The 26,963-nt window shown below is 33.2% G+C and overlaps 1 protein-coding gene across 3 annotated transcripts in view; it reads left to right on the top strand.

Annotated features, from left to right (window-relative positions):
* Window positions 1-338: 338 nt before the first annotated feature.
* LOC118190517 (uncharacterized) overlaps window positions 339-26,963 on the top strand; it is a 309,842-nt gene continuing 283,217 nt past the window's right edge. For all 3 annotated transcript variants that reach the window (XM_085821045.1, XM_085821046.1, XM_085821048.1), the window contains exon 1: window positions 339-658. The gene's annotated coding sequence lies outside the window, so the exon portion shown is untranslated. The remainder of the gene's footprint in view (window positions 659-26,963) is intronic.

Below are 26,963 nucleotides of genomic sequence, written 5' to 3'. Positions count from 1 at the left end.
ACACAGGGCTCGTGGCAACAATTTGAAAAGTGAAACGGACATTTAAAGTTTTTAACGCAAAATGGCAAAACGAAATTAATAGTCCATCTGAGCTAACGCCGTTTTGAGCTGGTAATAATAAACACAGGAAAATTTTACACATTTTAAAGCCTATTGAGCATCTGGAGGCCCGATGCTAGTATCCCTTTTGCCCCTACAATCAGGCCCTGATTGTAACCGTAAATGTACTCCTTGTGACAGAACCTTGGCGATTTTTGGCGGTGTTTCGCTGCTGTGAAGAAAACTCGAAGAGAGTGGTAACCCTAGCTCGTGGGATCAAACGAGCTCCAGCGGCAAAGAATAAGCTTCGTAAGAATGAGTATCGTCATCGTCGCTGTCAGACAAGCGTTTTGAGTGCTCTAAATGTTGTGACTCATCTCTCTTTTTATTTATTTATTTTTTTTTTAAGGATTGATCTGCATTTAAAAAAAGATTTTTGAAAATTTTATTTTTTGTGCTTCGGGATTACCATCGCGCGCTTATTTGTTTTCTAATTCTTTGACTAAACAACGGATATACTGTTTTTAAGAAGATTCGTTTTTTTTTGTGATATGGTCACTCATGCCGTTGGAACTGTAAAAAAGGTGGAACTGGAGAATTTGAAAAAGCAAACAAACAGGTAAATGTCTTTGTTTTATAATGTAGTGTTTCAAAGGTGGTGAATTGTTACTATGTTTGAAATCTTATTACATTTTCTAAATTGTGCAAGGAACTGTGGTTAATAGCTTCTTAAAATTTTAATTAGAGTGGTTACTTAAATATTTTGTGTTTTGAACCAACTGCACCTTTTTATTTACCTATTTAAAAACAAAAATGAAGCAGAAAGGGATAAATTGCAAGACAGATATTGTGCAAGCTACATCGATGAAAAGATAGATATTGTGCAAGCAAAGTCTTTCTTATAAAGATAATAAAAAATACATTAAAATATTTTTAAAAAGGGTAAGCTAATAAAAAATAAAAACATTCCATCTGAAATACGTGCTAAAATATTCTAGTAATACTGAGATATTTTTGTGATAATATTCTAATAATAAGGTACTAAAATATTGTAATAAAATAATTATTGTTATATGGTATACAACTACAGTTCGTGTTATCGTAATTGCAGCTTAACTGCTGGAAAGCAATTTCTTTATAACTATTAATTACAATGCAATTCTTTGAAGCTATTATAAAACTAATAAAAGTTGATAGAAGATTTCGAATTATAAAAACAAAGTATTCTGTTATAAAAATATTCTGTTAAAAATTTATTAAAGTATTTGTTTTTATCAGAATACTTTGCACTTTTTGTTAGCTTTTTTTAAATAAAATTGTTTACTTATAAAAAAATAGGAAAAATTTTAAAATTTGTAACAAGTAAAAAATTTTATCGATCAACTGCAGTCCAATTAGTACGGCCTCAATTCATTGGGAGTTAGCTGTATCATGGTCGTCGAAATAAAAATGCCTTAAATTAGTCTACTATAAATCTTGATAATTGATATATACGGAATCTGAAATTAAAGTAGTTAAGTATCATTTAGTTATCTGTTTTACAAGACACCATCAGTTCATCAAGCTCATCTGTGTCTGTATGTAAGGCTTGTATATAATGCCTTTCTATTGCCTGTTATACACAGCATAAAAAAATTATTAATTTTTAAATTTTAAATTACTATATAACATTTCAAAAATGAGTTTATCATAATTTTTTTAATTAAAAAATCCGGATGTGTACACCTTATGACTTCCTTGTACGGAATATTAAATTATACTCATTTTTTCTTGCATTTCATTTAAACTTATTGGATTGAATTAAATCTACTTCGCCGACACCGCATAAACCCCAATAGAATAAATGCATTCTTTAAAATTCACTCTAGTATTTGTTTACCATAGCGACACTCTGGCGCTAGATTCACTTAACAGTATTAATAATTATATAATAGTTAACTTATATAATAATTATATAGCGGAAACTAAGTTAACTGTTATAAAATCCAATAATTATATAACAGTTAAGTTATATATTTCGTTCATGATATAACTCATAATGCAAAAAAATTATATCATTTAAAGAATAGAATTATCTACTCGTTGCCACATGTTCTAGTCAAATATTATAATAAAGCTAGAATGATGTATAAAAGAAATTAAGCAAACAAAACAAAAAAGAAACTGTTTTTCACAGACGATTGAGTATTTCTCATTCAATTAATTCAGTTCTCACTTCGCGACAAGGCAAAAATACATAAAAACTCAAAATATCTGTATTAAAAATTACGAAGTAAATCTTAAACAATTATTTCTTCGAAAAAATTCTAGAAAGGATTAAGCATGATTTAATTGGCAATAATAAATGAAGGCGTTATCTTTGTTGTTGCGAAGCTAAGTTTCTCTAGATTGGCAACAAATTCACTAGTTTGCTGTTTCAAATGTAAACAATCGAAGGCCGCCATAAAAAAAAGGCTTAGCGGCACTTAAACAACTTTAAAATTGTTGACAATTCTAAAAATATTGCAGACAGATTTACTAAAACCATAAAACCCTTAACCGGATGATGAAAACAACATAATTTAATCATTTTTAAAGCAAAAAATGTACAATTTACAAACATATAAGAGTAAAAAAACTGAGATTACTGAGCCGGGTAAGGTAACAGAGTGGATATATTTATAAATATATTTATATACGTTTGGCGCGGCCGATTGAAACCAAAATACGAGGTGCACATCTACATATTATAGTAGTCTTATATACAAAATTTCAACGTTCTGAGGCTACTCGTTTTTGAGTTATGCAAGATACGTACATACGTTCGTACAGACGCCACGAAAAATTCTCTTCAGAATTCATTTTAAAGCAGTTTTTTAGTTTTTTTTTTTTGGGGGGGGGAAAGAGTCTTTTATTCTGTTCTTACGTACAGATATCACGCAAAAACATCGTTAAATTGCATTCGATAGCGGTCAAAATAGATATTTTTGTTGAAATATGCTGCCTGAAACTTTTCGCCATTACAATACTTCCTTTTCACTTCGTACAAGGAAGTAAAAAGGTAGAAATCGCTCAAAGATCGTTCCTTTTCTGAAGTAAAAGAGTGTGATGTCTTTTTACAGGTCTTCACGTTAATTGTCGGATAATATAAATATATACTAGTAAAGGCCAATATTATGATATTTAAGAAGATTGGATCTCCGACTCAAAAGCATTTTTGCATCAATTTACAATAAATTAAATATCTTCATGCTATATTGAATACATTACTATATTTGAACACCAGGAAATTTCCCACTATTCAGTAGTGGAAGGCGTACACTTTTAGTAGACGTTTTGTACTGAAACATTTAACGCAATGCTTAAACCTACGTATTAAAAAAATTATTACGCATCGTATCTACAGTTATCTGCCCTTAATGCCCGAGTGCAATACGCATTGCTTGTGATTGCCACCCAAGGCCAAGCTTCTAGATACAATCTCAGAATTTATTTTATGAAATCGGATTATAAGACATAAAAACTCAGGTGGAAGCGAATTAAAGTGTAAACGATGTTAAAACACGTAGTTGCATATAAAGTATTAAACTTGTAATGAAGGTTAAAAATTAATCTTTCATTTTCACTTCGGAGAGTTTATTTATTTGTTTCTTTTAACAGGAAAACTAGCCCCTTTTTACATTTTTTGTTCGATCTGATGGTTTATGTTAACAAAGTGACATGTCGAAACGTTAAGAAATACTTTTCAATTTTCCTAGAAGAAAAACTATTTCTAGAAGGAAAGCTAACTGCTATTTATGATTTTAATTCATTTTGGTTCACAATAATTTGAACACGTCGGAACATCCAAAATTACATATTTTTTGGAGAAACTTTCGACAGAAAAAATCTCCAATTTACGTTTTGAGTTCATTTTGATTGATAATGTTTTATGTTAATAACTAAATTTGTCGATAAGAACTATCTCCTCTTTGACAGATCTCTTTTAATAATATTCTTTTTTTTCCGCCGTCGACAGAACAGCTGGATCACTGGGTTAGGTGCATTTCAGCTTGTTCGATACCGTCGATGAAATAATTTTTTTTTTTAAATCTGAAAGCTTTTAGATCATATTACGCCCAAAGGGGCATATTTTTAACGTTTTGTGTGTTATCTTCATTTATTAAATCTCACGTTCTTCGCACTTAAACCATAAAATTCAATTCAAAAAGCAATATTCAAAATATTCAAAAAGAGCATATCTTTAGAATTCCCGATAGACAGTCTCGGGAGCTAGAGATATTTTTTTTTCGACCCAAAGGAGCAATTTGCTCAGAAGGGCTATTAATTTCATTTTGGCATTTTGCGTTGATTCACAATAAACAGCGAATCACTTTTTAAATTGTTGCCGTCAAATATTAGAGCCCTGTATTATTTTTAAAGAAATCAAAAAATGAAAAATCTGCATTTGATGCATGTATGTTTCTCGCATTCTGACTATACCTAGAGCCATTTAATTTCAAATAACGTACCAGAGGCCAATATTCGGGTATGTCTCCACCCGAATATTGGCATCTGGAAGCCCTAATTCGGAATTTTTTTTTATCTATTTAATATTTTGTAAAGCATTTATGGGTTTTTGATTAAGAAAATGAACGATTTCAAAGCGAGCTGGCAGCCCTAATTTGGAATTTTTTTTTACCTATTTCATATTTTGTAAAGCATTTATGGGTTTTTGATTAATAAAATGAACGATTTCAAAGCGAGCAATGGCATCGCTATACAAAAAAAAAAAAAAAAAAAAAAAAAAAAAAAAAAATTTATCTCTAGGGCGCGAGACTGTGTATCGGAAATTCTAAATATATACTCTTTTAAATATGTTGTAACATTGCCCTTGAATTGAGTTTTATGGTTTAAGTGCGAAGACCATGACATTTAATAAATAACGATAACACACAAAAGGTTAAAAAAACGTTCCTTCGGGCGTAATATAAAATCTGAAAGCTTTGAAATTTTTTTTCCTTCCTCCCCCCCCCCGCACAGTGTTGCAATTGCTCGCTTTGAAATCGCTGAGTTTGTTAATCAAAAAATTCGTTAAAGTTTATACAAAATATGAAATAGATTATAAAATTAATTCCAGATTCCAAATTTGGGCTTCCAGATGCCCCTATTAGAGTGGTGGACTATGATGTCTGTAGGGACAGTTACTTTTCACAGTGCGAGTGAAATAATACAGGGCTCTAACATACATTCATGCAGATTCTTCGTTATTTAATTTCTTTAAATATAATCAGAGCTCTAATATTTGGTGGCAACAATCTGAAAAGTTAGACGCCTTTTATAGTGGATGACGCAAAATGTCAAAACGAAATTAATAGCCATTTCTGGGCAAATTGACCCTTTGGGCTCAAGAAACTAAATCTTGTCGTCTAGGAAATGACTACGTAACCTGAGGAGCATTGAAAGACGGACCAGAAGAGTTTGGAAAGGAAGTTCACGGTGGGGACTAAGGGAAAGTGCATTGAGACTAAGGGAAAAATGTTGATGACCGCTTATCTTGAGCACTGCAAAGTTGGTGTTGCTGATTCCTTTTAAATGAAATATCTGGCATAAACAGAAGTTTATGTTTTTAATTCGTTTTGGTTGATAATGTTTTAATATTAATAATTGACTATATCAGAAGGCCAAACAATTTTGGCGAGATATTTTTTACGGGAAAACTAGCTTCTGTTTACGTGTTTAATTAGTTAATAATGGTCTCTGTTTATAATTTAACATGCCCAAAGCCCAAGAGCTATTTACTTTCGGAGAGATTTTCTCTTAACTGGAAATCTAACTTCTGTTTAAGTTTTAAATTGGTTTTGGTTGATAGTGACGTATATTAATAGCTGAAAATATCAAAACACCAAAAGATTTCTGAGAGAGATTTAAAGGAAAACTAGCTCCTTTTTATGTTATTAACATTTATTGCTTAATAACGTCTTACGGAATTTATGCATGTGGAATCAGTTCGGTTAGTTAAAAATCATTATTCTATAAATCATGTAAAGTTTGATTGTGAACATAAAATATAAGAAACCTAAGTGTCTTTTGGGGCTAAAATTGTAATCTTTCTCTAAAAAACACAAAGTTTGTTTGCGGTTAAAACTCTATATTTTATTTGTACAGACTATTCGCATGGTTTGTAAATCCTGTATATTTCTGGAATATTTGGGTAATTAGTGCAGAGGTAAACGAAAAATGCATTAAAATTGTAATTACTGCACAGTTTTCATGAAGGAGAGAGAACGAAGTGTTTCAACATTTTAGAGCAACGTTCATTGCACGGTTTAAAGCAAGATTTAGTTAAAAGTTACTGGTGTAGTAAAATTTACATAATTTTTAAATTTTTCTCCTGTGTCTGTTATGTCCTGCGTCTGTATCATGTTGACATTCCTGCACCAAACTATGATGTCATGCTCTTCCAGTCGGGTGTATTCATCTATGTTTTCACGGCGCTTCTCCACAAACTCCCCATCGTGGTCATGTTTGGTGTGCTGTTTTTCTCTTTTCTGTTATCTATTAATTCTTTCGCTTTGCACAGAGAACATCTAGCGAAGAATGTCATCCTATTGCCTTCTCTGCTGATTGCCTTTCTCGATCTATATTACCTTTCTATGTTTGCTTCACACATATTTTCAAATCCTTCAATTTCTGAAATCTGTAAAATCTGTGCGCGTCTGTCTATTTGTTTGTGGCATATCCTCCGGATCGGCGAGGAGTTGAATTTCGAGAGAGGTACCTCCCGGATTCCAAAAATTCGTGGGAAGCCATTTGGATCATTCTCATCTTCGTACGACTTTAATTAGAGGAGATATTAATTAAAAACGTTGAAAACGCTAATTTTCGCCATTATTGTTCCGAGTGGCAACAGTCTTGCACGCTGGAGATAAAAATCTGCTTCATTTCGAAAAGTATTGCCACTGCTCGCTTTCAAATCGTAGAGTTTCTTAATAAACATTTTTTAAGTTTTGGAAAATATGAAATAAAAAACATTAAATATTCTATTCTCGATTCCGAAATCTTGTTTAACTTGAGAGTTTGTTAATAAAAAATTTCGCAGTTTTACAAAATATGAAATAAAAATAGCACTGCCAAACATTAAATATCTTATACCCGATTCCAAAAATTCCTGGGAAGCCATTACGACTGCTCTTTCAGCAGCATAGCAATATTCCGGAACAAATTTCTCTGGGCACCCGGTTAAGGTTACATCCTACTTTTCAACTGGACCGCTTTCATAAAATTTGCATGTAGGAAAGAACTTAACATAAAGCTAACTGTTAGTGAAATTTGAATCATAAATTTCACAAACCAAGAAATGTTAAATGTGAAAAAATGGATGGTTTATATGATATTTCTATTGACGTAGTATGTTTGTTTCTTTCATTGCTTCTTGAGATAAATGACAATAAATTATAGATAAGATTACAAGAATCATCATCAAGTATACTAAAAGTGCCTGCATGGAATAAAAATGCTTTCAGTGTCACATAAGTGAAGGAAAACCGTGAACAGCTTTCTGATTCACACATATTTGTTACCAGAATAGGGATTGAGATGAAAATACTTCGAATATTCCATTGTAGATAGATCTTTTTCAGGCTCTCTAGTCACTTGAAAAATAAGAACTTGTTTTCAAAAAGTATAAAAAAAAATGTACCAATAAATTCTGTCAAAAATTAAAAAGCTCTATTAAATAGTATATAATAAATTAAGCTTACTTTCTCTTAAAAGGAAAGTTAGAGACGAATTACTGTAATCTTTGTTTTCCTTGCGCAAAGTATTTTAACTACCTCATATATGATACAGACACCACCAGTAGTCGAGTGTTTAAGACAGTTAATTACTGGTAATGTGGCCTGCCTTCGAACCAGGCCGAGCAGTCTGGCTTCGTGGTTGGTTTTCTCTATGTGTAACGTGAATGCAAACCCGTTTTTTCGTAGAAAGCTTTCCGCGAAGGCATTTCTTAGGCAAATAGCCTGTTTGGGCTTTTTATATTCAAATAACTTACTTTAAACCAACTATATCTTATACAGTTTTATAAAGCCCCAGCTCTGTTTTCAACGTGGGCTCGCCAGCGGCAGAGCGGTTAAATCCCTGAACACTGGTAGTTCCGACCTGGGTTCGATTCCAAGCGAACAGGCTAGCAGCATGGGTATTTTCGTGGTTTTTCCCATGTGTAACGTGTATACGAGCCAGTTCCCTTAGAAAGTCCTCCACGAACGAAGGCATGCCTATCCTTAGGGAGATAGTCTTTTGCGTAATCATATAAACCAAACCAAACCGACCAACTGTTCTCAATGTGTTAGTAAACTGTTCCACACTAGAAATGTAATTGCCATTCAAAATAAGTTGTGTATTCAAGTCACTATATTATGTGTATTAATTGCCAATTGTAATTAATAACTATATTGATTAAAAAGGTTTTTCCTAGTCGAATTTAATTCTTAGCTCTTTAACTTTGAAACATCATAGGAGTTTTATTACTCCTATGATGTTTCAAAATTATGTACTATGAGTAATATAGTGTTGTTATAAATTTCTTTTGCAAAATGAAAAGCAATTTTTCTTAAATTCGATATTTCTTTTTACATCCCTATCTACTTTCTTGATTGATTTACATGAATATTTCTTATATATATATATTTCACTTTCGATTACTTCATAATAATAAGCAAGGTAAAGTTTTATATTATTCTTGGCTGTCGCTTTGTATTTTAGAAAAAAGGTACAAAATTATTGTTGTTCATGCTTAATTTGAAATTCAATATATTTGTTCAGGAATATTGTTCTTTGATCAGGGAAAATCGGATCATTTAGACAGAAGGCAAAGCATTCGAGGTTGATTCGAATGTGGGATGCTTTCGCGGAGGGCTTTCTAAGGGAATATGTCTAGTATTCATATTAAACATATGGAAACTACGAAAGCTTCCATGCAGCCATCCCGTTCGCCAGATTTGAGCCTTGGCCTTGGGTCAAAATACCAGTGCTCACCTGTTTTACCGTTAGGCCGGTGAATCACCATCAGAAAAGTCAGGGAAATTATAAGTTGAATTTCTGTGGGAAGTAAAATAGAAGCTAGCTTTTATAACCTTCTTAAAAGCTTATGTATACCTTGTATAAGCTTTTATAAACATTAACAACTGTTTATAAAACATAACTCTTTCATAAAAGAAGGTTTATTTTAGGGTAAGGTAAAGAATACTTTCAGGTTTCCCATTATATTTTTTAGTGATAACTGAAATTTTAATCATTTCTAGTACCATTTTAAAAAGTACACATGATTTGCTAGTTTAGGAGCTCCAAAAACATTTTGAATGGGGAATTTAAATTCTGACAGAAAGATTAGATTTTTCTGTAGGTTTTTCATAATCTCTGCTTCGAAAATCATAAAACCTTTCCTTCCTTTTGGTGTGAATCAATATTATAGACAGTTAATTTTCCTATGGTAACAGTTTTGACTATTTGGTTTAAAATATACTTTTTGAAGCATGACTGGTTTCAAAAATATTTTAAATATTTTGTATACTATGAAGATTAAAAAAAAAAAACCTTTTCGAAAATAATTCCATAAAACACAATATTTCAATGTATTACTCAATATTTATTACATTTCCTTCAGAGTAATCCCATCTGATTGCAAAAGGCATAATGCAAAGTATCTATCCTGAGGTTTTTTTATAGTTCTTGAAACACGTTTTAATGTCTTTTTTTTTGTGAAACTCGGTCAGATCTTAAGCAAATTTCTGTCCACTGCAATAGTAGTCCCAAAACTGTAACCGCGAAAAGGATTGAGAAATCATCTCCGAAGACACTTAAACATACTAGCTTGAAAATGCATCTCTTGAGACCAGTGCTGTGAAGTCGGTCATTAAAATGACCGACTTCGACTCCGACTCCCTAATATACATATACACATAGGTTACAGCTTTTTTTTTTAATATGAAAGATGCTACAGAAAAAAATTGATGGCATAGCAAATTATTTATATTAATTAGCATTTATTATGAAATGGAAAAACTGGCACTAGTTATTTCTAAGAAACAGTATAGCTTCGGCAAGACTATCTTTGTTGGGGAGCCATAGATCCGATTAGATAAACTTCAGAGCTGAGAAGAGTCTTTCCACATTAACTTAAGTAAGAGGAAGAGCTGTTACTGTTAGGGCTACTTCTTTTAACTTTTCAGGATAGATTTTTTATAAGTTCTAAAAGAGGTGTTTTGCAAGCGCAATCATATTTCTCTATTTCTTCAAAGGCTGTGTAAAAATATTGTTTGTATTTTTTCATTTTTTTATCTGAAGGCTCTTGGTTTTATATTTTCATTCGCTTTGCCTTAGGCTTTTCAATATTATCCAAAAATATTTCTCAAAATCTAATTCATACTGGAAGAGGATGATAGAGACTCAATTGCAATGTCTGCAGTTTGACTGTGGTGATTCGAATTCTCTAATTGTTCTGAGAATAATTTCATTCTTAATGAAAGCTCATAGATAGCTTTCTTTGCCTTTTTAATTTGTTTGTCATCCGAGAAAATTCGGTGATTCGGATCTCCATATATTGAACTCATCAAGATCTCATTGTCTAGCAAACTAGTTTCTCTTTTCTTCATTGAAGAAATGATTCCTTCTGCAATACACCCTCCATTTCAGAAAGAACAAACATACCATTCTCCCATTCTCGCCTCCTGTCAGTTCTTCAGATTGCAGCTTTTTTGTGGCTATATAAGGTGTAGAAAGAAGAATTTCCAATTCTGCAAGATCATTCCACAGTTTTTCTGTTGGTGAAACATTAGGGTTATCTACATCTTCTAAAAAAGTTCTTAGTTCTAAAAACTTCTTTATCATCAAATATGTACATCCTTATCGCGTTCCTTGATCAATAATTGCTTCTTTTTCTGCTTGCTTCCTAAGAATGGCATCAGTTTTGGGAGTTCTTGCTGCTATTGCTGCTTACCTAAATTTACCAGTGAGATTTGTAACTAAATGAATCAATTTATTCACTAATGGCAAATATCACATCCATCCTCCTCCCTTATATTTATATATTAATAGGTCAATAAAATAGAAAATAACTATTTATTAATGTATATAGTTCATAAATAAAAATAATAACTCATCTTGTCATTAATTTTTTTTCAATTCATTTTAATTTCATTTCAAATTTAAACTGTCCAACAAAAATTGGAGTCGGAGTCGACCTGTTTTACTCTTTTACCCTAAAATCTGCCCGACCCCGATTCCGACTCCATGACTTCGACTCCGACTCCACAGCCCTGCTTGAGACATTTAAAACACGTTATTATCTCTCGGTAAAAGTCCAACATTTATGGAACAATTCGAGAAGCTTGCTTCTCAAGCCCAGAAGATTTTACAAGACTGATTAATAAGACTCAAGTGATATCGGAACTTATTTAATAAGACCCCTAATTGTTAAATGAAGATCACTAAACACCGAGATGATCAACGTGTTGATGTGTTCTTTGATGTGTGAAAAGTCTTCCAGAATGTGGTGTTTATTTTCTACTCATTCTCTGCCTTTTTTACACATCTTATATCACTCAAAATCTTTTCTTTTGATAAAATTTTGTTCTCGAATGCTATTCACCATTTTTCAAATATTTCTATGGCAGAAATTCCATTGCGAATGTAAAACTTAACGCATAGTCTTTATTCAGTTACATTCGCCATTTTAGGAAAATTCTTTAGTCAATAAAAGCGAATTCATTTGCAAACGATAAAAGGAAATGTTGGCCGATGTCGAGGAAAGCAGTAAAAATTTTTGAAAATGTTTTGCTGTAATTAATAATTATTACAGCAATTTATTAATTTATAATGCCTAATATTATGATAATATTATGGTATTAATAATGGTAATTATTAATTTATAATGCCTATACTTTTAAATCACAATAATAAAGTCTGTCAGAGAAATTGTAATCTTTCCGAAGCGAAAGATAGAACACAGTTACAAAAGTATTACAATAATCTTTTTGACAAAATTTTAGCAACTCTCATTTGAACAGCCATAAACGTTTCCTCGTATCATTCAGTCCCGTGTGAATCACTGTCAGAAAAAGTAGGTTACGAACACTTAATCCTCGTTTCATGATGAGCCTGTCCAAACGTACTTCAGAATCCTTCCTTCATATTCTCAAGAAACCTCTACAATATTCATTATGCAATAGGAATACCCATTTCCGGTGTAAAACAATCGAGAACTATTGACAATCTCTTCTTTTCATGTTTGCAATCAAAGTAAATGCAACACTGAAGCTTATCCTAAACAGTAAGTAACTTAAGCACGCTTCTGTTCGTGATTGGCTTATTAATTCCATGCTTGAGAGACCCCAGAATGAAATAAAAGCATGGTTGATGAATAAAGATATTTGCCTCAGCTTTTAAATTGTTGATGAATTTTCCATTTGTTGTGATTGGGCAGTAGACTGTAGATGATCTTTTCTAGTTTGCTTGAATGATCATTATTTTGACTAAGAATTTATGTCATCGATAAAAGATGTTTTTAAAAATCTTTTGAAACGTTTTAATTTATTTTTTATTTTTAAGGACAATTAAATTCAAAATTATATACTGTTAATTGTTCTTAAAGCTGTTACTGTCACCATAATGCAGAATATCTTCTAGACGACCTGTTTAAATAGCGACGTTCCGAGACATTCTGAGGATTTTCATTCTCAGCTTTCCTGATTACGTTGTAATTTAACTGTCTGAATGTGTCTTCTTTACGTTATTATATCGCGGGATATGCGAAGATGTCCTTAAAATGCTGATTCTCAGATGTTTGGAGAACGTTGATATTTAAAATCCTGAGGATATACTGCATTCCACTGTCAAACATTCTGAGGGTGTTTTTTATTTATTTATTTATTTATTTATTTATTTATTTAAGTTCTGCTAGCCATTTTGGTTTTTCGAATTTGCTTGGAATTCAAAGATGTCTTGGGGATTTACTGCAATTGAGTGGATGTATTAGGGGACTATTCCGGCATATCCTGTAGATGTGGCAAATAGGACTGTAAATCCATGTCATATATTGTTGAGGGGACCCAGCAAGGAAGTTCTCGGGATATTATGGGATGCGACATTCAGCATTTTGGTGAATGTGTTTGAGAATCTGGGGAATGTTCTTGGATGTTCTAAGGATGTGCGCTTGTTCCCTAAACAATATCTGCAAGATACCTTTGAGAAGTTGTGCAATGTAGGTGAATTTCCAAATGAAGACATTTTTTAAGAATTTCAGCCATAAAGTAAATATTTTAAACTCAGCACACGCGTTAATATAAAAAATATCTCATATGGAAATGAAATTATTTGTGTTATGGTTAAATTTCAAATAGGCAAGTGAACAAACACATTATGGTTACTTTACGATTTTACGTTTTCTTGCAATTTTTTATGTGGATTTTTTGGTTCAAGTTCATTATCTAGAATTACATATATTTGAGCATAAATTCTTATCTTTTTAATATAATATACTTAAAAAAATATTGTGGTGTTTAAATTTCTTATTATATTAAAAAATATCGAGGCCAAGTAAAATGCTTCCCCATCAATAAACAACGCCCATATAAGGAAAATAAGATAGTGTTGTGAAGAACTTATTTTTTTTGAAGTCAAACAACAAAAATCAGCATTATATTTTCAAATTCAAAATTATTGAATGTAAAATGTATTAATTTAGAAGTATGTATATAAAATGTATTAATTTAGAATTGAATGTAAAATGTATTAATTTTAACACATTCTTGTAAATGTAATAATTTAGAAGTCAAACAACAAAAATCAGCGTTATATTTTCAACATAAATCAGCATTATTTTTTCAAATTATTGTATCTTAATTATCTTAATCATTACTAAATGGTCGAAAATTACTAGCCATTTTCTATCTAAATCCTAAAATATATTCTATTTATATCTATTAAATTCTTCCGCAGCTTGATGCGAAGTCGTGTTGAGATTTTTACGATAAACTTGACGTAAATACTTCTAAAGGACTAACTAAATGTACTAACAGACTCAGAGGAATGTTCCCTTCTGCAATTTTTCAGTTCATTCTAAAGAAAACAAGTTCATTTAAGTGACCTGGAGTTGAGATTGCCTTCCGTAAATTTATGAGATTACGCTTCACTTACCACTCGCTGTGGCTTTGTTCTCGCATGTTTCTAATTTACGTAAACATCGATCAACAGATTAATTGCTGTTCTTCCAGAAAATTTACACGACTTTATAATTGCCTTACTAGCGTTAGATTTATTTGCTGTCTTACATGACTTATCAGAGTTCTGCAAGGCTTGGTTTTTTTAATTAATCTGCCACGAATTGTAAAATGTTTAGATTTCAGAACTAGAAAGTTTATTTTTAATTTCTTCAAGAGTTCGGTCACAATATACTGCTTTACCGTAATCGATTAAATAACAAACAAACAAACAAAACAACAACATTAGAATGGATACAAGTTTCGAGATTAACTACTCAGCGCTAATGGCGCAAAGAAAAGTAAATCTTCATGAAGATTAAACATCGTTGTAGAACCATTTGTTATGGGTCTTCGACGATGTTTAGAACGGTTGACTTTTTGAATTCTAAGATTAATCTGTCATGAATCTTAAAAATATGAAATATTTACATTCCGGAGCTAAATTATCTAACTTTATTTATTTAAGAGTTTGGTCAGAATACACTACTTTGCCGTAATGGGTTAAATAACAAACAAACAAACCATTGCAGTACATAGAACGTTCGATACAATTTTTCGAGAGCTAATGCCATGAAGATGACTCTTCATGAAGATTAAGCTTCGTTATACAACCATTTGTAATGAATGTGTCGTCGATTATTTTAGAACGTGAAATCTTTTTCCTTTCTTTTTTCTTTCTTTTCTTCTTTAAATTATCATACTTTTCTTTGTTTTACTTTCTTGTAACATTTAATTGGACACGAACACGAACTTTGGACACGAACGTAATCAATTTGCTGGACCTTATGATGAAAATTTAGACCATCAGTCTTGCTTTTAATACCATTTATATCAAAATTACATAATTCACTTGCCTTGCCAAGTTTAGATGTTTTAGCTCTGATTTATTTTTGGTCACGAAAGGATCATTACGAAAATTCAAAGATCTTGTTAAGGCAGGGGTTTCTTTTCATTAGTTGAGTTCCTAGATGTATCGAAATATGAACAAGTGAGCCGCCAACAAATGATATTCCAAAATACTATTAATTCAGTGGAGAAAATGTCTTCATAAGAAGGAGATGGAATGAGCAGGAAAGGATGACGTTCTTAATTATTTGATCTACGATATTTGTGCAAAATGAGGTAAGATGCAACTGTTCATAGAACAATATCATGTTGATAAAGCACTAGTAAGCCGTAGCATAAATATTTGCGATGTATTGTTTAAGGAATATTTTAAAACGCAGGTGGAAACAAATCATGGGGCAAAGGCTCAGCGAATTTTAAGTAGAGGCGATCTATGTTAAGGAAAAAAGAAAAGAAAAAACGGTTAATCTTCGGATTATGGTAACTTGGCGAAAATTTGGCTACCAACCCTGCTAGTTTTTTTTTTTTTTTTTTTTTTTTTTAAATACTCAACATTTTTTTTTTTTTTCAACAATCTGCTAGCCGAATTACGCTTATGCTAGAACTTTTATGGAACAAAAGTGCTTAATAATGACGAAGATTAGGTGCGAAATTGGGAGAAAGTGCAGAATCGCCCACTGCTTGCCGCGTTTTTAAGAATTGCACATACACGGTATCCATGTACACGTCGACCTATTTTCACTGAAAAAAAAATCCCAGAATTGCACAAAAATGGCATTGCGCACACTCTTGACTTTATCCATGTACACTGCTAAAGTCCTAGCTAGTAACCTTTATCGCCTTACCAAAATGTCGCCAAACTACCTGTTACCATATTCCAAAGATTAGCCGAAAAAACAGCTACCTGATTATTTTTACGGAATAGGATTTCCCTTTCAAGTAATAGCATTTTGCACCTTTGACTTCTTCACCATTTTATACGTTCCTTCGTAGAGAAACGGTAAAATTTAATTCAAGTTTTCTTATTTTTTGCATAGGTTTAGCATTTTGTTAAATACTGTGCATGTTGTAGGGGTTTATTTTAATTTTCTAATAGTTATTTTTATTTTGGGGAACAGGCATTTCCTTTACCTTCTCTTTTTGTAACTACGACTCCCTACCAGAATGAGTTTTCAAGATTGCGTTTTATGTAAATCTGATAGAAACCTGTATTTAAGTTGAAGTCTGGATCAGTTAGTTCACTAGAAGAGCTTAGTACGGCCTAGGAGAATGTATTCTGCCTTCTGGCCACGTTGTTATTAAGTCTTATCTTATTACCCGTCGGCCTTACTAATACGTGCCTGCTGGTATTCGCCAGTTATCTTTAATAAGGGCCAACTCTGCTAGCTATTTCTGTGCAGCTTTGGCTGGTTTTATTTGGTTATTATTAGATTATCTTTTTTATTTTCTATCTTGAATTAAAGCCCAAATGAATATTACAGTATACAAAAAGTGTTGTGTTATACAAAAAGTCTTTTGTATACTGTAAGCCCGAGAAGGGGCCATCTGTTAATCATTTTTGAGTTGGGATGAAGAGTAGTTTTAACCCTTCTTTGTACTTCTCTGTCAGTTACATCCGGGAACTCTGCGATAATTCGCTGTATATTTAAGTATTCTAGCTCTCAAGGACTACTGATTTAGCTAGTATATTACAGTGTGTTAAATTTAATGAATTCCATTGCTTCTGCATTACGTACATACGTACAACTTTTTTGTGAGAAATCATTTGAGATCCGGGAACAAATTAATATATTTGACATTAATTCTTATGGGAAAAATTGTCTCGGTTTATGAATATTCGCTTGATGACTCTATGTTCAGGAAATTCGTGTGACAGCACTGTCTTCAGGAACGAATTAAGTTTGTGGATCCGGTTTCACTGTATTTTGATTTTAATTGAATGAGTTGCGATTTTACGATTGTTACGTTTCGCTGTAGCATCTTAAGCAATTTTGAAGTGTCGGTAAAAACGTGTATTCTCAGTGGCTGTAAAATTTACAAGAAACAAGACCTCAAAATTTACAAGCCGTTAAAGTGGACTTCGAAATTCGTACTATTCTGATGATTTGCAATACCTTGAATAATAAATATTATTAAAGAAAAACTATTCATTTTACTTTATGCAACAGTAACAAAAAATCGTTCGTCTATTGTTTGTGCTGCGTTAAAATGGCACATATCCGCAGTAAGTTGAAGATCCTAAGGGTAAGTTAATCAAGTTTCCTCTTATGAAATAAGATATAAATAATAAATTTAAATTAATTAATAAAATTAGTAATTTGGTATTACTTTTAATTTTAACTTAATAATTTTAATATGGAATTTTTTTCCCCTTGTTGGCGCACCAGCGACTTAGCGATAAAATTGCTGAACTCTGGTAGTTCTATTCGGCGTTCGAATCCCTATGAACTGGGAAACTCCCTATGGACTATGAAAGATCATGGGTGTTTTCGTGGTTTTCTCCATTTGTAACGTGCATACGAACTAGTTTTCCTTAGAAAGTCATCCACGAAGCCATCCTTCCCCTTAGGCAGAGAGACCTCTAATGCTTTGCCATAATCAAATAAAGCAAACCTTTTCCCCTCATTAAGCAATCTAAAATTAAGTAATTAATTAAGTAATTCAATTATAATTAACCAGTTGAAGATTCTATCGAAAATTAATGGCTTATTTTATGTGTAATTTTTATGCTATACAAGCAATATATGAACGACTTTTTTTCTGCCCTTTTTTTACACTATTCCGCAAAGTAAACTGCATTCCTTAGGAAAGTGGGAGGAATTGCTTTTGAGGGTGAAGACCTATAATTGATCATCCTCGAAATCAGTAGAATTTTATTCAAAATCCATACCAAACAATTTTTTTCGCTAGCTTAAAATTTTGCATGGGTGTGTTTGCCATCCAGTTTGATACCGCCAATATTTAATTGCAAGACAAAAAAAAAAAAAAAAAAAAAAAAAATGCGATCTTGGGTTTAATGTAGAATTTTTAAAGAAACGAATTCGAGGGTGATTAAACTTAGGTCTCTCTTCTTGAGGAGCAAATACGTTTAGCAAACATAACAAGAAAAACAACCTGCAGAAATCTTGCTGCTGAATTTTTTATTCTGAAAGTAAGGAACCTAAGCCTAATCGCTCATGAAGTAAATAAAATTTTATTCTCAATCTACGCCTAACTAAGATTGTTTTTTTACTTTATTTTAATTTTCACACTGACGTGTTTCTCTTACAATCATAGCCTAAACATTCTTTTTGGGGATTTATTGAATCATTTCCTATATTTTAAATAAAACAATAAATACAAACCTCATATGCCTTATATTTTATTCATATCGCTCATTTGTTTCGAAAGAGTGCGAAAATTTGTTATGAAGAAAAAGAATTAATCTAAACTTCGTAGACGTCTCGCATAATTGTAATAGAAGAAAGTTAGAAACACCATTATTCTTGTTCGTTGCCATTATTTTGCAGCGTGTCGTCAAAATGATGGAAACAATATGAAGGATTTCATTCTTCCTACGAATAGTAATCTAGACACTCAGACATTTAAAATAAATTTCTTTCATCTGCTTTGAAAGAACTTCGCCATTTTCTTTATATGTTCACACTCTTTCCTACATATACGAAAGTAATTAAAAATGGAGTTGTGCGACTGCGGAAAAATTTTCGTGTTGTTCCTTCTTGTTTTGGCTTTTTTTTCTAAACAACATATTAATATTTAAATATTATTTTTATTTTAAAAATGTATACAACTTCGCATAATGGTTATTTTTTAGTTTACTGTCAGTTAACTTTGATTTGACTCTAATTTCACTGCATTCATTTTATTCTTCACAGAATGGCAACGGGAAAGAGAGAGAGAGAGTCACAATTTACTTCAATGAATAGCCGTCAAAAGTAGAAGAACATTCTTTTGATGTATGTTTGTTGATGTGTGTTTGAGATTTAAATAAATATTCATCCCAATTATCTTAAGGGGACAATCTAATTTCTGTCTTCAGTTTTGCAAACAGTTAAAGGATTTCAACCAGGTCTTTATAATATAGAAATTGCTGGAATTGTTAACTGCAAAACATGATACGCCAACTCCGATTGAAAAGTTTTAAGAGAAACTAATATTATTATGTCATTTGTAATTCCATTACTGAAATATTTAAGAAAGATTTACAAGGAATTCGCCTTCTATGCTATTGGGCTGTAACTGGTAGAACATAAAGTTGGCAATCGGAAGATGCATCATTCGAATTCTGGCAAAGGCGCAGTTGAATTTTTATGTTTCCTAGCTTCAAAATCATCTATAAAACTGCGCTGTAAAACTCGATTGAAAATGTGTGGATAGCAATTTGTCAGTACTAGTATTTGGGTGAACTCTCCCCAGGCGTCGTTTAAGCGAGAGAAAAATATAAGGAATTATCATAGTCTCCCGTGCGTGCTCTTGTAGTATGAGTGGTACCACATCTAGCGAGCAACTGGAAGATGTGTGATTGAGTCCCGATAAGGAAGCAGTTGAATTTTTTAATTCCTTTGCACCAGATATTTAGTAGACTATACAGTGACGCTGGAACTGAAATGTAGTTTTCTGTAATTGCTCACCAGACGGATTTGGTCGACTGGGTTTCGTGATTTTCTCTAATCGCCATTTACGTGGGAGAAAATATGAAAAATTATCGCATTCCTCCGTGCGGGCATGTCATCATGGTGTAAGAAGTTAGCATGCCCAGATGTATCCATGCAAGCACAATTGATTTTTCATGTTTCCTAGGCCAAAATGTTTTAATGTTTTGTCTGAAGTCTCGCACTATAGCAAAACTGCCATTTCGGGTGAAGGAATATCAGTAATATCGGAGCAAGTTAATTAACTATTTTTAATTATTATTAGTTTAATTATTATAACTATTAATTAGCTATCTGTTTTCAATGAATGTGGTCATGCACAGTGCGTCTACGAAGTTTCAGGACTAAATTCATCCGAAATCGAAAACTGACGAAAACGACATTCTGACTCCTTTTTAGCCTTCCTTATACAACCTTTCAAAATTTAAAAAACTTATTCAGCGATTGGCACATTTATATAACTGCCTGATTTCTTCGTAGAACTCATGTTTTGAAATACTGTTTTAGGTTTTCGTTACGGTTTTTTGAATCTCTTTTATGCTTTTAAAATAATGTCGTCTGAAATGTGACTTCACTTTAAGGAAAAGAATTTAGTCTGCGGATGCCAGATTCGGTGAATAAGGCGGTGACTGAGAATTGTGGTATTTTCTAGAGACTGCTTTACGAGAATGGAATTGTATGACGGGGCTTTTTCGTGTAGCAAAAATTCGATTGAATATTTTCGGGAATAATCCATTATGTCGTTATAAAAAAATTGAGTGCACTGCCACTCCCTCAGAAATAAATTCCTTGTAAATTGCTCCTTTCCAACCAAACATATATCACCAACGTAGTTTTTGTACCAGATTTCTGGAATTTAAATTTCTGTGGCCGTGGGGAGTCTTCTTCAACGCAAATAGTTAACTGCCGATTGGTTTTCGGATCATAAGCAATCACTAAGTTTCATCTCAATAATTAATTTGTTTTAAAAAAGTCAGGATTAGTATCTGCCGTTTGGATCAAATCATTAAATGCTGAAATTGAATCTGCTTTCGGTTCTACAATGAATGTGTAAAGAACAAAATGAGAAAAAAGTTTCAACATTTTTGACGACAATTTTGGGAGAATTATCATAGAAAATTGTGAGCTATATCAGCTGTCATTCGAAGACACAAAGGATGAATTTTTCAGCAACAGTTCTCGAATATTTTCAGTGTTCTTTTCTGTTCAACACTGCGCAGGTCATCCAATCACACCCGATTCCAACATCAGCATTTTCGCAGAACTCTTGAAATCCTGCGTACTAACGAAAAATATTGGATCGTATTGAAACGTTTAAGTCGGCAATATATCATTTTTAAGTTGTGTTGCGGTAACCTATAATACCTATCAAACCTTACGACACTCACAATGAAATTCTCAAATATGTATTACACTGTCCCAAAAAACATCACATTAATATCACAATGATTTAACCAAGGTAATAATGTTTTTCCATTCAGTACTATTTGTTTATTTGTGTTTATACACTTACGTTTATATTTATATTTCACCATCCACTGTAATGTAGGGTATTGTATTGTAATGTCATTGTCATCAGCAACTGTATCTCCCGGCCATGCTCTGTACCACACGTTCTGCGTGCCCTGATGATAACTTTTCAATTAACACCGATGCGTGGCGTAAGAACGCCCTGTGGTGGTGTTCTTCTTAAGACGTTTAGTGTGAAGGAGCGACACCAGTTCTGCCAATGGCGATGTGTTGGTGCTTCCCACACTTAGTCCTGCCTTGTCCTGAGGTAACCTATAGCACACAATTAATTCTGGAAACATCGTTTCAATATTTTCTATTTCTTAACTCTCATTAACAAAGCCTCGAAACAAGTGACTTGCAGGACTATGACCTGGGAAAAATTACGGTAAGATTAGGTTGCAGGCAGAGTACGACTGTTTTGTTATCTATGCTCTTTATTATGTAGGCAAAACTATGGCCTAGGCAGTTAATTATGAAAACGTGGAGAAGTTACTAGAGAATCATAAATATGAGCTTTACGTGAAACAAATATAATAACATTAGAACCAGTAACAAAAAGCAATTTTGGAATAAATGTCTTCAGAAGACGTGGAAGAAAGCAAAACTAGCTTATTCTCAGATACACGAATCTATATAAAATGACGCAAGATGCAAAGTTCCACATAAAGGTAAAAAAATAGCGAGCTACAATGTTATTATTTCCAAAGACAGTGCAATGTCTCAGTTTGAAAACATTTTAAAACATAGGCAATCGCAAATTACGCAGCACAAATTTTGAGTGAAATAATGGAGGCCCAGTGAAGTCTCCAGCACGACTGAATGACGCCTACAGGCAAAGAAAAGATGAAAGAAGATCTTCCCTCAAAACATGGTTTTATGAAAAGGAATTTTACATTCGAACAATAACACCTTCCTCATTATGTTTCCACTTAAGCCGTCTACTCTTCTTTGTACAGGTACAGTAAAATTATTAATTTTTCATCTGTTTAATATTGTATTTACATTTTTCGTGTATATTTAATTATTTCCACTGGCCTTTGGGTTATGTATTTCTGCAAAGAGACTTTAAATAAGCAGTCATTTGTGCAGTTCTAAAACTTTAATCTGTGATCCAGGAATGAACTAAATCCATTTACATTAATGGGGAAAGTTGTGTAGGTTTACGAACAATTCAATTGACGAATGGTTTCCAGGAACAAATTAGATTCACGAACAGAAGTTTCGCTGTATTTTATATAGCATTTCGAATATTTCCATTGTTGTTTCTTCCTTCGTTGCAGCCAAATGTTACAGCTGTTCACGGTTCAGCTTTCGAATTCGTAACAGCAAATGTTCTATCTTCAATGAAAACGATTGTCTATATAAAAAATTTTGTCTGTAAGTATATGATATTTTAGAAAAAAGTAAGTTGAGATAGATGTCCAAATATTATCAATTTGCTTTTGTCCGAAAAAAATCTTTTTTTTTTTTTTTTTTTTTGTTAAAAATTTGTAGAGTCATTAGGTTATTTTGAAGCAGAAGTGTATAAAAAATGAGCAATATTCTCTCCGAAACTCGAATCTGGACCTCTCGAATGCGCACCGATTGTGCTGCCGTTACACCACGAAGGAATGTAGAAAGGAGGAAGAAAGTACCTTATATATTCCTGGAAGCTGGTTTCGCCTTTGTAGTAACCTTATATACTCCTACTTTTAAAAGGTGATTGGGGATTAGGGGACCCAGTCTCCGAATACTGGTGATGAAGAATCACCTTCCACCACTTTTTAGTTCGGGTTTCACTGTAGAGTCATTAGGTTATTTTGAAGCAGGAGTACATGAAAAATGAGCAATGCCTTCGCCGGATCTCGAACCTGGACCTCTCGAATACGCGCCGAGTGTGCTACATGCAAGGCATGCAGAAAGAAGGGAGAAAATATATAAAATTACTCTTTTGTAGACGCATCGCGTATATATTCCTCCCCCACCCAACTAAAGACCATCAACATGGCCTATTTTCAGTGGCAATTAGCATAATGTTAAGATACCATCATAACGGATATTTAACGTCCTTTGGTTGGTCATGAGAGAACAAACACATGGCCACCCTGTTTCCTTCCTTCTCTTTATCGACGCTTTCCTTCACAGGGAAGAAAAAAAAAAAAAAAGAACGCTTATATACCAGCATATAAACTTCTTTTTATAGAGGGAGGGGGAAGAAAATCAAGGTTACGAATACTTCACCAAAATTCCCCGGACGCTCTTGCGGATGGACGTGTTCGGAATGAGACTGGATGTTAATGATTTGTTATCACGCTATCATCGGTGGAACGGTTTTTGTGTTTTGACGAGGCCGACGCGAATAATTTGAAATTTCGGTTGGGTAGGATTTTGAAACCGACGCCCGAGGAATTCATAACGATCCCCAGATCGAATTTTCATCGAATATATGCAAAAGATAAAAAGGGGTTGGGCAAATTCTTTAATCGACGTACAATCAATTTTGTTTTGTGTCTTTTAATAATATTGACTCCCGATTTGCCAGGTAATAACGGGAACGACGCCTACGATTAGCTCAAGATCATGATTAATAAAAATGCAGTTAAAAAAAAACTTGGAAGAAGAAATGATTAATAGAAAATACCATCAAAACTCACTCGTATTTGTAATATATTTATTTTGAATAACGGATGCATTCGTTTACGTATAGGGATTAATTTCCAAAATTAGAAGCGCCGGAGCCCCTACATATACATTTATGCAGATTCTTCATTATTTAATTTCTTTAAATATAACACAGGGCTCTAATATTTAGTGGCAACAATTTGAAAAGTGAACCGACATTTATGGTGAACCAATGCAAAATGCTAAAACGAAATTAATAGCCCTTCTGGGTTAACGCCGTTTGGTCTAAAAAAGGCTGCAAAAATTACGTGAAAAAAATTTTTGGGTAATAGGAAGAATCTATCTTACGCCATCTCATCGGAGTGGGGGCGGGGCTACAGCGCGTGGTATACAATCAATCATTACCAGTTCCGTTTCTAAGTAACTTAAAACTTAAATTTTATGGGAAATTTAGAGGGGAGAATCCAATAGTAAATATCGCTATAAAGTAAATAAAGTAATGTGAAAAAGAAGCGAGATGAAAATATATGGATGAAACTCGCAGATGAAAAATCTAACTATGGAATTTCTGTATGTCAACGAATAAAGAAATAAAGAGACATACATGCGTGATAAATCTGTTATAGCAACGCATTGAAACATTACCATTTCACCATAACGATTATTATTACTATTATTTCAGAATGACTTAAAATAGGTTGCAGAAAAAAATTGGTGACTGTAGGGGTGCCACCTTTTTCTCACCTGCGACAGACAAACATATGCTTCATACTTTTTAGTATATCGCTGCGTCGGCCAACTTGTTATGAGACTAATAATTTGTATGAGAACTTCCGAAAGAATTGTGAACTTGTTATGAGACTAATAATTTGTATGAGAACTTCCGAAAGAATTGTGAACTTGTTATGAGACTAATAATTTGTATGAGAACTTCCGAAAGAATTGTGAACTTGTTATGAGACTAATAATTTGTATGAGAACTTCCGAAAGAATTGTGAACTTGTTATGAGACTAATAATTTGTATGAGAACTTCCGAAAGAATTGTGAACGTGCCCCAAAATTTTTTGTTATTTTAATTTGCTAATGAAAGAATTCAAGAACAAATTTTAATTTCAGCCCTACGATTCTTTTCACTGAAGCAGTTTTTGTTCGAATTTGTTAGCTTATATACTTATTGAGACTTTGGAGGTCAAAATTCAAAATACATTTATCATTATTGGAAAATCACATTATGAAACTACGCATGCACCACTTCGCTCAATGACCTTCTGCAATTTTTTCGGCAAAACCATAATCCCATCGCCACAAAACTTCTATGGTTTTTGGTCAAAATTTGTGACGCATGGTTTTTACAGGGTTTTCTTGAAACTAACTAAATATCATTCAGGAAGTTCTGTAGGGACTGAAACAAATGATAGTTTGATGATTCTAGGTTAATCTACACATGGAGGTAGGAATGGAGAACATGGAGTTTCTTTCTTACCACCATGATTCTACATGGTAGGTGCATTGAAAACTACCAAGTTCCCGTTTCTAAACGGGTAGTTAAAGATGTTATGGGTTTTTCTGGGAGGTATATACATCGTTCTTTCTGTTGACAAGTTCCAGCTGTTTCTTTGTGTAATGGCTCTAATTGCCGATACTGTAAGCTTATATTTCTGCTTAAGAATAGCAGCTCGCAGGGGAACTGCCCGCTAGGCAGCAAAGATCCATCTCTAGGAACATTTTGAGCATTTTGGAAGGATTATCTTGAGAAACAAAGGAGCATCTTGAGCATCGAGGTTTCCAAAACGAAAGCGAGCGAACCGTGTTTTAGCTATTACTGTTGGTAATGTACTTTGCCCATAAACAGTACAAATATCTTTATGGGCTGATGCAACATTTATACCGTTATCGAAATGAAATTGCACAGTTTTTTTGGAAAGTTCACTCATCTTAAAACACGGCGCAGTTCCCACATTTTGCACATCCTATTAGCTTCAAATGTCAGCTGTGAAATGATATTCAGCCTGACCCACTGCGATTAACATACGCTGCGATTTGGGGCGCTAATATTATCTCGTGGCTTACCAGCGGCTGAGCGATAAAAGCCGCTGAACACTGGTAGTTCGGTCCGGGATTCGAGTCCCGGCGAACGGGCTGGCTGCATGGGCGTTCTCGTGGTTTTCCCCCCATGTGTAACGTGGATACGAGCCAGTTTCCCTTAAAAAGACCTCCACGGGGCATACCTCCCTTTCCGGCCCTTTCCCTAGGGGCATCCCTAGGGGCGGAGCAGGTAATAAGTAAAAATACTATTTCGTGAACAAAAAAAGCTCAATACTTTTAGACTATCCAAGATTTAAATCCCTAAGCTCATCTTCATACATTTTATCATACTTTTTAATTTGTCTATAATCTTCAATGCTCTTTATCTGTAATTAATGTTACTTAAATGAATATTTGTATCTGATTTTATGATTTTATTATTTTTTTATTAAATTCTAAATAGTCTTGCTTTATATATATATTCACATTATTAGAATTTTCAGAGTGTAAAACGTGAAAAATCAACTAAACCCTCACCAGAGTTTGAAATAGAATCTTCCAACATTTCGAAATAGACCACGGTAACTAGTCATAACATGACAGCTCGCACGGGGAAGTGCGATAATCCTTTATAATCTTAAAATTTTATTATTAAACGTAAGGTAGTATAGCTGTACAGTACTCGTACAGAAGATCTAGATTTAATTAAAACTTGATAATTGTGGACGGGAAGGTCCTTGCGTGCTGTTACGTGGAATGAGATCTTGCTGTTTACACACCAGTGGTGGCACATTTTTTTCTGCTGCGAATGGTAAATTGTCACATCATGGGAAACACTCGTGAGAATTTTAAAAAACAAAATCTTAAAACGCTTGATGCCCTTCAAAGAGATAGAACGCCTTGAGGATTTCCACTTCGCATAGCACAAGTGTTACACTTTACAAGCACATACCTTCCGCCTGGCCTACTTTGTTTGCAACCGACTATCAGTCTCGTGTGACCCTCCAAGAATTGATTGTTACATTCTGGACACTTTTCGGTTCACAATTGTACCCTAATGGCACATTGTCT

This window comes from Stegodyphus dumicola, chromosome 7 (genome assembly GCF_044657685.1).
Source record: "Stegodyphus dumicola isolate Sdum_Otavi_A_Nest chromosome 7, ASM4465768v1".
Lineage (NCBI taxonomy): Eukaryota > Metazoa > Arthropoda > Arachnida > Araneae > Eresidae > Stegodyphus > Stegodyphus dumicola.
This window is presented reverse-complemented; position numbering and strand designations above follow the sequence as displayed.